This window comes from Delphinapterus leucas, chromosome 15 (genome assembly GCF_059928025.1).
Source record: "Delphinapterus leucas isolate spDelLeu-1000000601 "Yukka" chromosome 15, BTC_Dleu_Yukka2, whole genome shotgun sequence".
Lineage (NCBI taxonomy): Eukaryota > Metazoa > Chordata > Mammalia > Artiodactyla > Monodontidae > Delphinapterus > Delphinapterus leucas.
Window position 1 is genome coordinate 31,408,178 of NC_143143.1, and position 11,982 is coordinate 31,420,159.

An 11,982-nucleotide genomic window follows, 5' to 3' on the forward strand; every position below is an offset into this window, starting at 1 on the left:
TTAGAACTCCGGGTGTGAACGAGGAGACTTAGATGGGCTATAGTGAGAGCCCTTCTGGGAAAAAAAAGCAGGATGCCGCGACCTCCAAAAGGATGCAAAGGCAAAGCTGGGATTCCAACAGGGGTCAGAGACTTGCTGATGGGGTGGGGAGAGAGACGGATACAAATAGCCACCCTGTGTATTGCAAATGGAGATCCAGGGAGCAGGGGGGGTACTGGGGGCGGGCGTGCAGGAAGGAGAGATTACTGCATAGCTGCTTATGGCAGTAGAATCGATTCTAGCCAAGGAGTCGTGCCAGAGCAAAGCAAGTGAATGACAGAGCTTAAATTCTAACAGGAAATTCTGTTGCCATGGGGGGTGGGGCGGGAAACTGAGGCAGGGACTAAAATGAATGGACTGGATGATTATGGGATTGGGGAAGGGAGTGTGAATGATCAGTGTGACTTAAGGCTACTGAGTCAGGGTACTGAGTCGACTTAATGTCAGGTATTTTTCCAGCCACACCAGGTGCTGACTTTGCGGGTTCTTATATCTTTCTGGACCCTGTCTTCATCTCCATGGTGTCCCCCCAGCACTCAGCACAGTGCCTGGCCAACAACATCACTCAGGCTTCATCCCTGCTCCTGCCTGACTGGGAGCATCATTCACACATGCGCAGAGGGAGCTGGAAATCCTAGACTTGAAATGAACTCATGGGACTTCCCTGGCAGTCCAGTGGTTAAGACTCCGCTCTTCCACAGCAGGGGCGCGGATTCAATCCCTTGTCGGGGAACTAAGATCTCACATGATGCCCAGCACGGCCCAAAAAAACAAAACGAAACAAAACCAAAAACAAACTCATTCTGCAGCGAACTTCTGAGCATGACCATCAGCTTCTCGGCTGAGTTTCTTCATTCGCAGAATTTGTGAAACTTTCCTCCTTGTGCACTTGGCAGGGGGGCTGTGCAGAAAGACAGAACCGTGCTCCTTACACGGCAGCCATCTCGGTCAAGGCCAGCGTGGCGGGGGGCGGGTCTCAATATTGAAACGTCTTTGAAGTCTTGTACTTAATTTTTTTAAAAAAAGCACACAATTCTGAAGAATAGTTCTTCCCCCAAACTGCAGTCTTTTATTTTACTCAGTGTGATTCTTCTCTTAATTGAATTTTTAACGTGCCATTTTAGTTACTGGGCAAAATATATAACCTTCATCTTATAATCCTTGGAGAAAGTCATTCTGGACCCAAAAAGTAAATTCATTTCCTTATTTCGTTTGTAGAAAAATAGTAGAGACCTTGCTCTGGCACATTGCTGAGGTACATTTGAATCTTCATGATTACTAGTCAGCATGTTCTCTTGGTTATATATAGTAGCACCACTGGTGGCAGCAGTGGTAAAGCTGGGGAGAGTGAGACATTGCATCCTGGGAATTTTATATATATATATATATATATATATATATATATCTCACATTTAAAAACACACAAGGAATTCTTCAATTCTTCAAAATGTTATGTTCTCTTCATGCACACTTGACATTGGCTAATAGGTATCCTCAAGTCTCCTGTTTTCAGCGTTTCGGACTGAGGTTTGCTGAGCATGTCTGACACATCTACAGATGCCAGCCAAAAGCTGTAGGAGGTTGGCATAACAGTTTCAGGTCCCCTGCCCATGACACTCAATGAAGGGAGCTGAATGAAACTCTTCCAAGCATGGTGCTACTAATGCTACTGTATCCCAGGGTTTTTTTTGTAATTTAATTTTATTTATTTTTTTATACAGCAGGTTCTTATTACTTATCCAGTTTATACATATTAGTGTATATATGTCAATCCCAATCTATCCCAGTTTTTTAATATAAAAGAAGTGTTAAGCTTATTTTGCTCTGTAAGTAAAAAATGTATATATTGTATAAACAGCCTTTTAGCTCAAAATGTTGAGTCATTTAGATGTGACCTGACATGAATCACTCTTTCCAGAAAACTTAGGAAAACCCAGAATACACACAGCAAGATTTTATATCCACGTTTATCAAAGTGAGAGAATTTATATTCTCGCAACCGGGAGTGAATATATCTTGAGTTTTACCCCCAAGTTCTTATTTGACTTTTTAAAAAAATAGGTCATTTTTAGTCACTTTAATCAGAATTTTAAATGTACACGTTACATACAAAATTATAATATCTAATGGAGTAATTGCTCTTTTGCTATATTCTCCAAGACACTCTTAACACGAGATGCCCCCAGCTTTGATGTTTCGTACATCTTGTTTTTGCTCATCCCTGACTGGGCAAAGTTTTCCCAAATAATTTTGGGAAACAAAAATATATTTAAAAAATTGACAATTCTTTTCCCTGTGTTTTCTATGTAAGAATTATTCTCCTGTGGGCTCTGCTTGTACAAGAACTGGTAAAACAATACTTAGTCTTCTCTCTTCAATTACAAAGCCAATTGATGTTTCTTACATTTTTATTTTAAACGTTTTATTATAAATAGTCATAAGAATACCTTATTTCCCTAGCTGTCATCTTCTCAATGTTTTTAAACTCACCAATATCAATTTAATTAAAGATATCATATGTTGTAAAAAAATAAATTTAAAAATCACACAATTCTGTATTCTGCTCCATAATATATTCAAGTTTGTTTTAATAAAAAAATCATGTCGTTTCTCCCCCAAATTGAGTACAGTGGATACTCCAGGAAAACGCCTTCCCTCCCAGATCTTCACATGCCTCCTGGTACGTGTGTGCCCCAGTTTTAAAAAGCCCTTTGAAAAGAATAAAGCAGAAATAAAACTATAAAGCACTGAACAAGTGCAGGGCATCCTTAGAGTTCTTATTTATTAATAAATAATTGTTTTGAATAATTAATGCCAATCAAACCCGCTTAAATGGCCCAAATCCCTTAGGAGTTAGAGGCAGCCTCAGCCACAGCGAATGGAAAGAACATCTCCATTCCTGACTCAGCCACGCTGAACATTTTGTTTTTCTCCAGCGCTACTGGCTCTCACATTGGGGTTCATTTCCATAGCACCTGATGGGGCTGGAAACAAACAAAACCCAAACACACACAGGACAGCAGCCAGAGCAAAAACAACCACCAGCACAACTGCACTTACTATGTGTCTAACGTGCTGCTCAGTGTTTTTCAAGCCTAACCTCATTCTTCTGCACGGAAGTCCCATGGTGGGTATCAGATGCCATTTGCAGAAGGGAGGTTAGTTGTTCTTCCAAGGGCACACAGTGAGGGGGAAAAGGGAGCAGGGTTGAAGGGCAGGTCTAAAGTAGAGGTCTGCAGACTGCAAACTACATCCTGTGGGCCAAATCTGGCCCACCACCCGGTTTTTTAAATAAAGTTTTATTGGAACACAGCCATGCCTGTTCATTTACATACTGCCCATGGCAACTTTCAGTCCACAATGGCAGCAATGATTTGTTGCAATGGAGATTCTATGGTGCACAAAGTATAAATATTTACCCTCTGACTCCTTACAGGAAAAGTTGCCAGACCCCCTTCTCATTATTCATCACCATCCTGATTTTATATATTCTTTTTCAGATACTTTTCCCTTATAGATCATTACAAGATATTGAGTATAGTTCCCTGTGCTATACAGTAGGTCCTTGCTGGTTATCTATTTTATATATAGTAGTGTGTATATGTTAATCTGAAACTCCTAATTTATACTTCCCCCTACCTTTCCCTTTTAGTAACCGTAAGTTTGTTTTCTATGCCTGTGAGTCTATTGCTGTTTTGTAAATAAGTTCATTTGTATCATTTTTTGTTTTTATTTTATTTTTTATTTTATTTTTTAATAGATCTTTATTGGAGTATAATTGCTTCACAATACTGTGTTAGTTTCTATTGCACAACAAAGGAAATCAGCCATATGCGTACACATGTCCCCATATCCCCTCCCTCTTGAGCCTCCCTCCCATCCTCCCTATCCCACCCCTCTAGGTCACCGCAAAGCACCAAGCAGATCTCCCTGTGCTGTGCTGCTGCTTCCCACCAGCCAACTATTTACATTCGGTAGTGTATATATGTCGATGCTACTCTCACTTCACCCCAGCTTCGCCCTCCCACCCCAAGTCATCAAGGCCGTTCTCTATGTCTACCTCTTTATTCCTGCCTTGCAACTATGTTCATCAGTACCATTATTATTATTTTTTTAGATTCCATATATATGCGTTAGCATATGGTATTTGTTTTTCTCTTTCTGACTTACTTCATTCTGTATGACAGACTCTAGGTCCATCCACCTCACTACAAATAACTCAATTTCATTTCTTTTTATGGCTGAGTAATATTCCATTGTATATATGTACCACATCTTCTTTATCCATTCATCAGTTGATGGACATTTAGGTTGGTTCCATGTCCTGGCTATTGTAAACAGTGCTGTAATGAACATTGTGGTGCATGTCTCTTTTTGAATTATGGTATATCTCTCCATCTGTTTGTATCACCTTTAGTTTCTTTCAAACAACCCAATCCAAAAATGGGCAGAAGACCTAAATAGACATTTCTCCAAAGAAGATATACAGATGGCCAAGAAGCACACGAAAAGCTGCTCAACATCACTAATTATTAGAGAAATGCAAATCAAAACTACAATGAGGTATCAGCTCACACCAGTTAGAATGGGCATCATCAGAAAATCTACAAACAATAAATGCTGGAGAGGGTGTGGAGAAAAGGGAACCCTCTTGCACTGTTGGTGGGAATGTAAATTGATACAGCCACTATGGAGAACAGTATGAGGTTCCTTAAAGAACTAAAAATAGGATTACCATATAACCCAGCAATCCCACTATTGGGCATATACCCAGAGAAAACCATAATTCAAAAAGACACATGCACCCCAATGTTCACTGCAGCATTATTTACAACAGCCAGGTCATGGAAGCAACCTAAATGCCCATCGACAGACGAATGGATAAAGAAGATGTGGCACATATATACAATGGCATATTACTCAGCCATAAAAAGGAACGAAACTGGGTCATTTGTAGAGACGTGGATGGATCTAGAGACTGTCATACAGAATGAAGTAAGTCAGAAAGAGAAAAACAAATATCGTGTATTAACGCATATATGTGGAACCTGGAAAATGGTACAGATGAACGGGTTTGCCAAGCAGAAATTGAGACACAGAAGTAGAGAAAAAACATATGGACACCAAGCGGGGAAACCGGCAGGGGGTGGGGAAAAAAAAGTGCAATGCAGGATTTGGGGGGGTGTTGCGGTTCTATGATTCTCCCAGTTGGACTTGTGTGTCTGTCCCTCAGGCTACAACAGCTTTCTGTACCTGCTCCAGTTCTGGCCCTGATTACACCATCTTGCAACTGTGGATTTACTTCTCTGAGCTCCCACTAGACTGGGAATTCTTTGAGGACAGATATTATCTTACTCCTTCATGTCCTATTTCTCCAAATTAGCCCAACATCTGGCCCAGGGTGTGTGTAACACTGAGAGTGCATTTGGCTATTGGTAACAACTCCTGATCAACGATGGCTGAGAGCAAACAGCATCCCATGTTTACATAAATGGAAGTCCAGTGCTAGATGGTCCCAGCATTGGTTCAGGCTCTCAGCAATGTCATCTAAGATGCAGTCTTCTGCAGTCCTTCCATTTTGTCACCTTCTATACTGGGGAGGTCTCTCTTCATGGCCACGGGGTGGATGTCTCAGCTCTGGACATCATATCCTCATATGGTGACTTCCGAAGAGTAGAAGAAGGATAAAGAGGTGCCACAAAAGGCTCCTACACATGTGGCTCTTCTTACCTTGCTGGGGATTAGTTCCTAGAAGTCACCGCCAGATAAGTTTTCTTTATATCATATAGGCCAGAACAAGGTTATGTGCCCTCTGCGAAACCAGTCTCTGGAAAAGGGGGATCTTTCCATGGTGACTGGCTTACAAGAGTGATAGCTTACTGATGGTAATCCCAAATGTCGATTTACTCCATAAATTCTGTATGTAGGGGGCAATTTATACTCAAAGAACCATTGTCATTAATAAAAGATGGGGGCTTCCTGGCCCACTTTCACAAGGGGGTAACTTCCTGGTCGAAGGGAGGTGGGAAAAGCTACATTATTCAATACCCCACCCTCGCCCACCACACCAGAGAGAGTATAAGAGAACGTACTGGAACCACACACGCTACTGAGGCCACCACTGACCACACTGGCACCCTGATGCTTCCAGAACAGATTTTAGTTCTCCTAGGTTCAATGACCAATTACTGAGAAGCTACTAAGTGCCGTTCCAGCTTCAGACACTGGGGGTTAGAGGTGACAACAGGACAGAGGGCTGCCCTTCATGAAGCTTATATCAAGGGGAGGTCAAAGTGGACAGTGGACAAAGAAGATGAAGGAACTTACTAGCTGTTGAGGTTTGTGTTCTGTGGTTCATTCATTCATTCATCAAATATTTATTGCAAACCTACTATGTGCCAACCACTATTACCCATGTTGGTTGGAGATCCAGCAATTTGAATAAGACAGAAAGGATCTCTGCTTCCTTGACGTTTATATTCTACACGGGGAGACAGATGATAAAGATGGAAAGATAAAAATAAGAAAAGGACATCTAGGAATAATTGCTGCTAATAAACAGGGTAAGGGATGGAAAATGAATGGGAGAATATCCAGTTACATGAAGGTGTGTGTGTCTGTGCACTCAGAATAGAGGGTAAAGGACTAGAAGGAGGGAATAATTTTGCCTGTTCAAGGTATGTCCAGGGGGAACTGATGGGAGTGAGTCAAGGAGACAGTCCAGGGACAAGGTGACATTATGGAGGAAGTTGGGGCTTTGGAGGTCATGCTAAGGAACTTTGTAAAAATACATTTTCCCTGCCTACTCTTGTGTTGGCATAAACGACATGGATAAGAAATGCACAAAATCCTTCAAACAGCAGTTGTGGGGCTTGCTTGAGCACATTATTTGTTATTATGTTATTTGAATTGTAGGATGCAGTGAGCATGAATACTGCTGTTTGCACAGCCTTATTTGCTTGGTATACTGTGGTCCTGGTTAATGCAGGCGTCTGTGCAATCTTCCTGTGTTCTGTGGTTTCCCGAGAGAAGCACCATTGTGGATTCAATAAAGCTAGCAATAAAGCCCACATTAATAATGCATGTGGAGCTATATATGTCTATTTATAAGGTGCAGAATTGCAGTCCAAATGCATCCTTTCTCTCTCCTCAGATGAATGTAAGTGGCCCCAACTATGTTAGATGAGGTTTCTCTCCCAACTCGACACTCCTTTTCACCACACTGCATATGAAGAGCTGAGCTAAGTGCTATTCCAGCCCGGGGACCACTGCATACACATTACCCCTTGGATCTGGGACGATTATTTATGCAGGAAATAGGAGATAAAGCATGCCTAGAAACATGCTATGATTCACCACTGAAAAGAGGAAAAAGTAGCTGGGAAATCATATGAATGAGGAGATGAATAAGCTTTCTTGGAAGGCATTCTTTACATGAGAAGAGTTCAGTGAGGCAGGAGAATGCAGGAGAAAAGGCATCTGATGCGTGATGTGCACCTACTATGAGTTGGAGAATATGCTAGGATATAAGTGTGTGCATGTGTGTGGTGTGTGTGTGTGTTATAAACTGAATGTTTGCATCTCCGCCAAATTCATATGTTGAAACTTAATCTCCAGTGTGAAGGTAACTGGAGATGGAGCCTTTGGGATGTAATTAGATGATGAGGATGGAGCCCTCATGAATGAGATTAGTGCCCTTATAAAAGAGAGCTTCCTCATCCTTTCCACCATGTGAGGACACAGAAAGAGGATGACTTCCTATGAACCAGGATGTGGGTCCCCACTAGACACTAAATCTGCTGGAGCCTTGATCTTGCATTTCCAGCCTCCAGAAATGTGAGAAATAAATTTCTATTGTTTATAAGCCACCTAATATACTGTATGGACTAAGAAAAATGGACTAAGAAATGGACTAAGAAATGGACTAAGAAAAAATGGACTAAGAAATGGACTAAGAAAAAATATATATAATTTTTTTCCACATAATAACAGAAACACTCAGGACATTGACTTAAAGGGGACAATTATCATTTATGGAAAACTACTATGTGCTAGACAGTTCTATATACATTGTTTCATTTCAGTGACTCCTCAAACCCAACCCATAATGCCATTAATCAGTCAGGATACACTAAGTACTGCTGCTGTAACAAGTGACCCCATAGTCTCTGTGGCTACTAATAACAGAGGCTTATCTCTCAAACATGCTACATACTCATTGTGGGTCACATGTCTCTCTACTCCATGACAGCTTCACTCTGGGACCCAGACAGTTGGAGCAGAATCTACCTGGAGCATTGCTGGTCATTGTGGCTAAAGGAAAAGTCTACCTGGTGAGCCACACAGGGACTATGAAAGCTTCTACCTGGAATCGACATGCCTCTGTTCACATTTAATTGACCAGAGCAAGTCACATGACCAAGCCTGAGCTCAAGAGGGCAAGCATGTTTGATCTTCATAACAGCCTCCTCACAGGTATCCCTGCCTCTGGTCAGAATGATAACCTTTTCAAAGTGCAAATCCAGCCCTGCTTCTTGTATTCAAACCTTTAATTTTTTCTCCCCTTCGATTATCCCACTCAGAAGTGATTAACGAAACACCTACTATGTGCAAGCACTTAGTAGGCTTTTGGAGCATGGTAATCAATCTCACTACCTCTTACGGGGTTTATAGCCTGGAGGGGGAGACCAAATTTAGCCAATGATGCAGGAATGTGTAAAATGGCAATCGCAATAAATTCTACAAAGGAGAGATACCAGTGCTATGGGATAAAGTCCAAACTCATAAAGGATGCATCACGGTGGGCTGTTATTTTTGCACTGGGCTTTTCTCTCTCCGTCATGAACCACAAAATTCTGTAGAGCAGGAAGTGTGCCTTCTTCATAACTTCATATTCTGATACTTCCCTAGAGCCTGTTACATAATAGGAGCTCATGATTCCTTGTTGGTTGATTGAGTGAATAAATAAACCATGTATTTTATTCTGTGCGTTGGTGTCACAACACCTCAGGCTGGGTCCCCATAGCAGAGCTCACTAGTTATAAGACTTTGAATAAATTACATTGATACTCTGTGATCCTTAACACTTACCCCCTGGTGGGTGTGAAACCTGAATAAAAAGCATGTAAAGCATTTGCCATGATGCCTGAGCAGTGATAATCACTAAGTGCTAGACCACATCAGCATCAATATTATTTGTGGAGTATGTACAATGTTCTGAACACTTGGGAGGGATTTTAAGCATCATCCAATGCAATTCCCACAGATCATCCCATTGTACAGATGCACACACTGTGGCCAAAGAGTTGAAATAACTTTTGCTAAAGCTCACAGGGAGTAAACCATAATGTCAGGAAAATCATGTAAGTTTTTTCCTGAGCTTTCTAAGGACAAGGGGAAAATGACAAAATAACTCGCCGTTGGGGATTTATTTAAACATTGGTCTTTGGCAGTTGCCGTCCTTTTCCCAACAGTCACTATAGGCCCCAGGGATTTGGCGTAACCTGTTAGTTTGCAGAAACCACATTCTGTCCTTACACAAGGCCTCCCGAAGTAGAATTATCCTTAATATATTTTAACTTTTGTGTTTTTCATCTGTGAAAGCAATCCCACTTTTTAGAATGTCTGTGAATATTTAATACACATAAAATGCAGCAGACTTTCACTAAGGACATAAATTGATTTTTCAAAAATATGGGACACATAGCAAGTACTAAAAATAGGGCAATTATTGTTAAGAAAATATAGTATAGGCAATTAGTCATGAAAAAAGAAATAAAAGGCATCCAGATTGGAAAGAAAGATGTAAAACTATCTCTATTTTCAGATGACACAATCTTGTCTAGACAAAATACAAAGGAATCCACAGACACATACACACACACTTATTAGAGCTTATGAATGAATTCAGCACGTTTGCAGGATACAATATCTGTCTATAAAAATCAGCTGTATTCCCATACACTGGCAATGCACAATCTGAAAACAAAATTGAAAAAGTGATTTTGTCTACAATAGCATCAAAAAGAATAAAATACTTAGGAATAAAGGAACAAAAGAAGTGGAAAGCTCATACACCCCAAACTGCAAATCCTTTTGGAAAGAACTTAAAGACAACGAAGAAATAGAAAGACATTCATGTTCATGGATTGGAAGACTTAATCAAAATTCCAGGTGTACTTTTTTGCAGAAATTGGCAAGCTGATCCTAAATTAATATGGAAATGCAAGTGACCCAGAGAAATCAAAAGCATCTGGAAAAAGCACAAAGATGGCAGACTCACATTTCCTGTTGGAAATAGTCCAATTATCTATCAACAGGTGAATGGATAAACAAAATGTAGTTTATCCATGCAATAGAATATTATTCAGCCATAAAAAGTAATGGAGTATTGATACTTGCTATAACATAGATGAACCTTGAAAACATGCTACATAAAAAAAGCCAGGTAAAAAAGTCCACATATTTTATGATTCCACTTGATATGTACAGAAAGGCACATCCACAGAGGCAGAAAGTAGATTAATTTTTGTCAGGGGCTAGACAGAGTGAGGAATGAGAAGTGACCACTAATTGGTATGGAGTTTCTTTTGGATGGGGGGGGTGTTGAAAATATTCTGGAATTGGAGAGTGGTGACGATTGTACAACCTTGTGACTATGCTGAAAACCACTGAAATATACACTTTAAAAGGGTGAATTTTATGTTATATGAATTATATCTCATTAAAAAGAAGAAAATTCAGTGTAGGATGAGCAACCTAAATGTCTATCGACAGATGAATGGATAAAGAAGATGTGGTATATACATACAATGGAATATTACTCAGCCATAAAAAGAATGAAATAATGCCATTGGCAGCAACATGGATGGACCTAGAGATTATCATACTAAGTGAAGTAAGTCAGAAAGAGAAAGACAAATACCATATGATGTCACTCATATGTGGAATCTAAAATACGACAGAAGTGTATTTATTTATGAAAGAGAAACAGACTCCCAGACATAGAAAACAAACTTATGGTTGCCAAAGGGGAGAGGGAGTGGGAGAGGGATAGATTAGGAGTTTGGGATTAGAAGAAACAAACTACTATATAGAAAGTAGATAAACAACAAGGTCCTACTGTATAGCACAGGGAACTATAATCAATATCCTGTATTAAACCATAATGGAAAAGAATCTGGAAAAGAATATGCGTATATGTATAACTGAATCACTTTGCTGTACACCAGAAACTAACACAACATTGTAATCAACTATGCTTCAACAACAACAAAAAACTTTAGTGTAGGATGACCCATACTTCTCTGGAGCCGACTGCCTCTATGTTCAGATCTCAGCTCTGACACTGGCTGTCACATGACCTGTCCGTGATGCCTGACTTTTAAGTGCATGGGTGCCCTGATCTGAATAAGGGATAACAGGGTCTCTAAGTTGTAGGATACGTGTGAAGTGCCAAGGACAGTCCCTGGCATGCAAAGAAGAGCTCAATAAACTATAAATTGCTGTCCCTGACCTGGAGGAGTTATAATCTAGACAGAGGGTTGACAATTACCAATAAACAGAAAACGATAATGCAGCATGTCAAGGGCTGTGATGGGGAGAAACAGCAGGTATTTGGGGGAGAGTTGTGCAGGTTGTCTCACCCAGCAGGGCAGTCTTCCTGAAGGAGATGACACCTTGGATAAGCTTAAAGTCATCAGGCAGGCAAAGCAGACTTTAGTAATTTCAGATAAAGCAGCCATCCAAGTCTCCGATTTAAGAGAAAGAGCGTAGTGTCTTCCAGGACGAGAGAGTGGGAGATGAGGCAGGACGGATGCAGGGCTGGGGCGGCAAGCAGGGACCAAAGCACAAGAAGCACCATGAAATTTTTTAAAAAAGAGTTAGGTTTTATCTTGGGGACAATAGGGCACCTTTGAGGGGTTTTAAGTAAGAAATGATGGA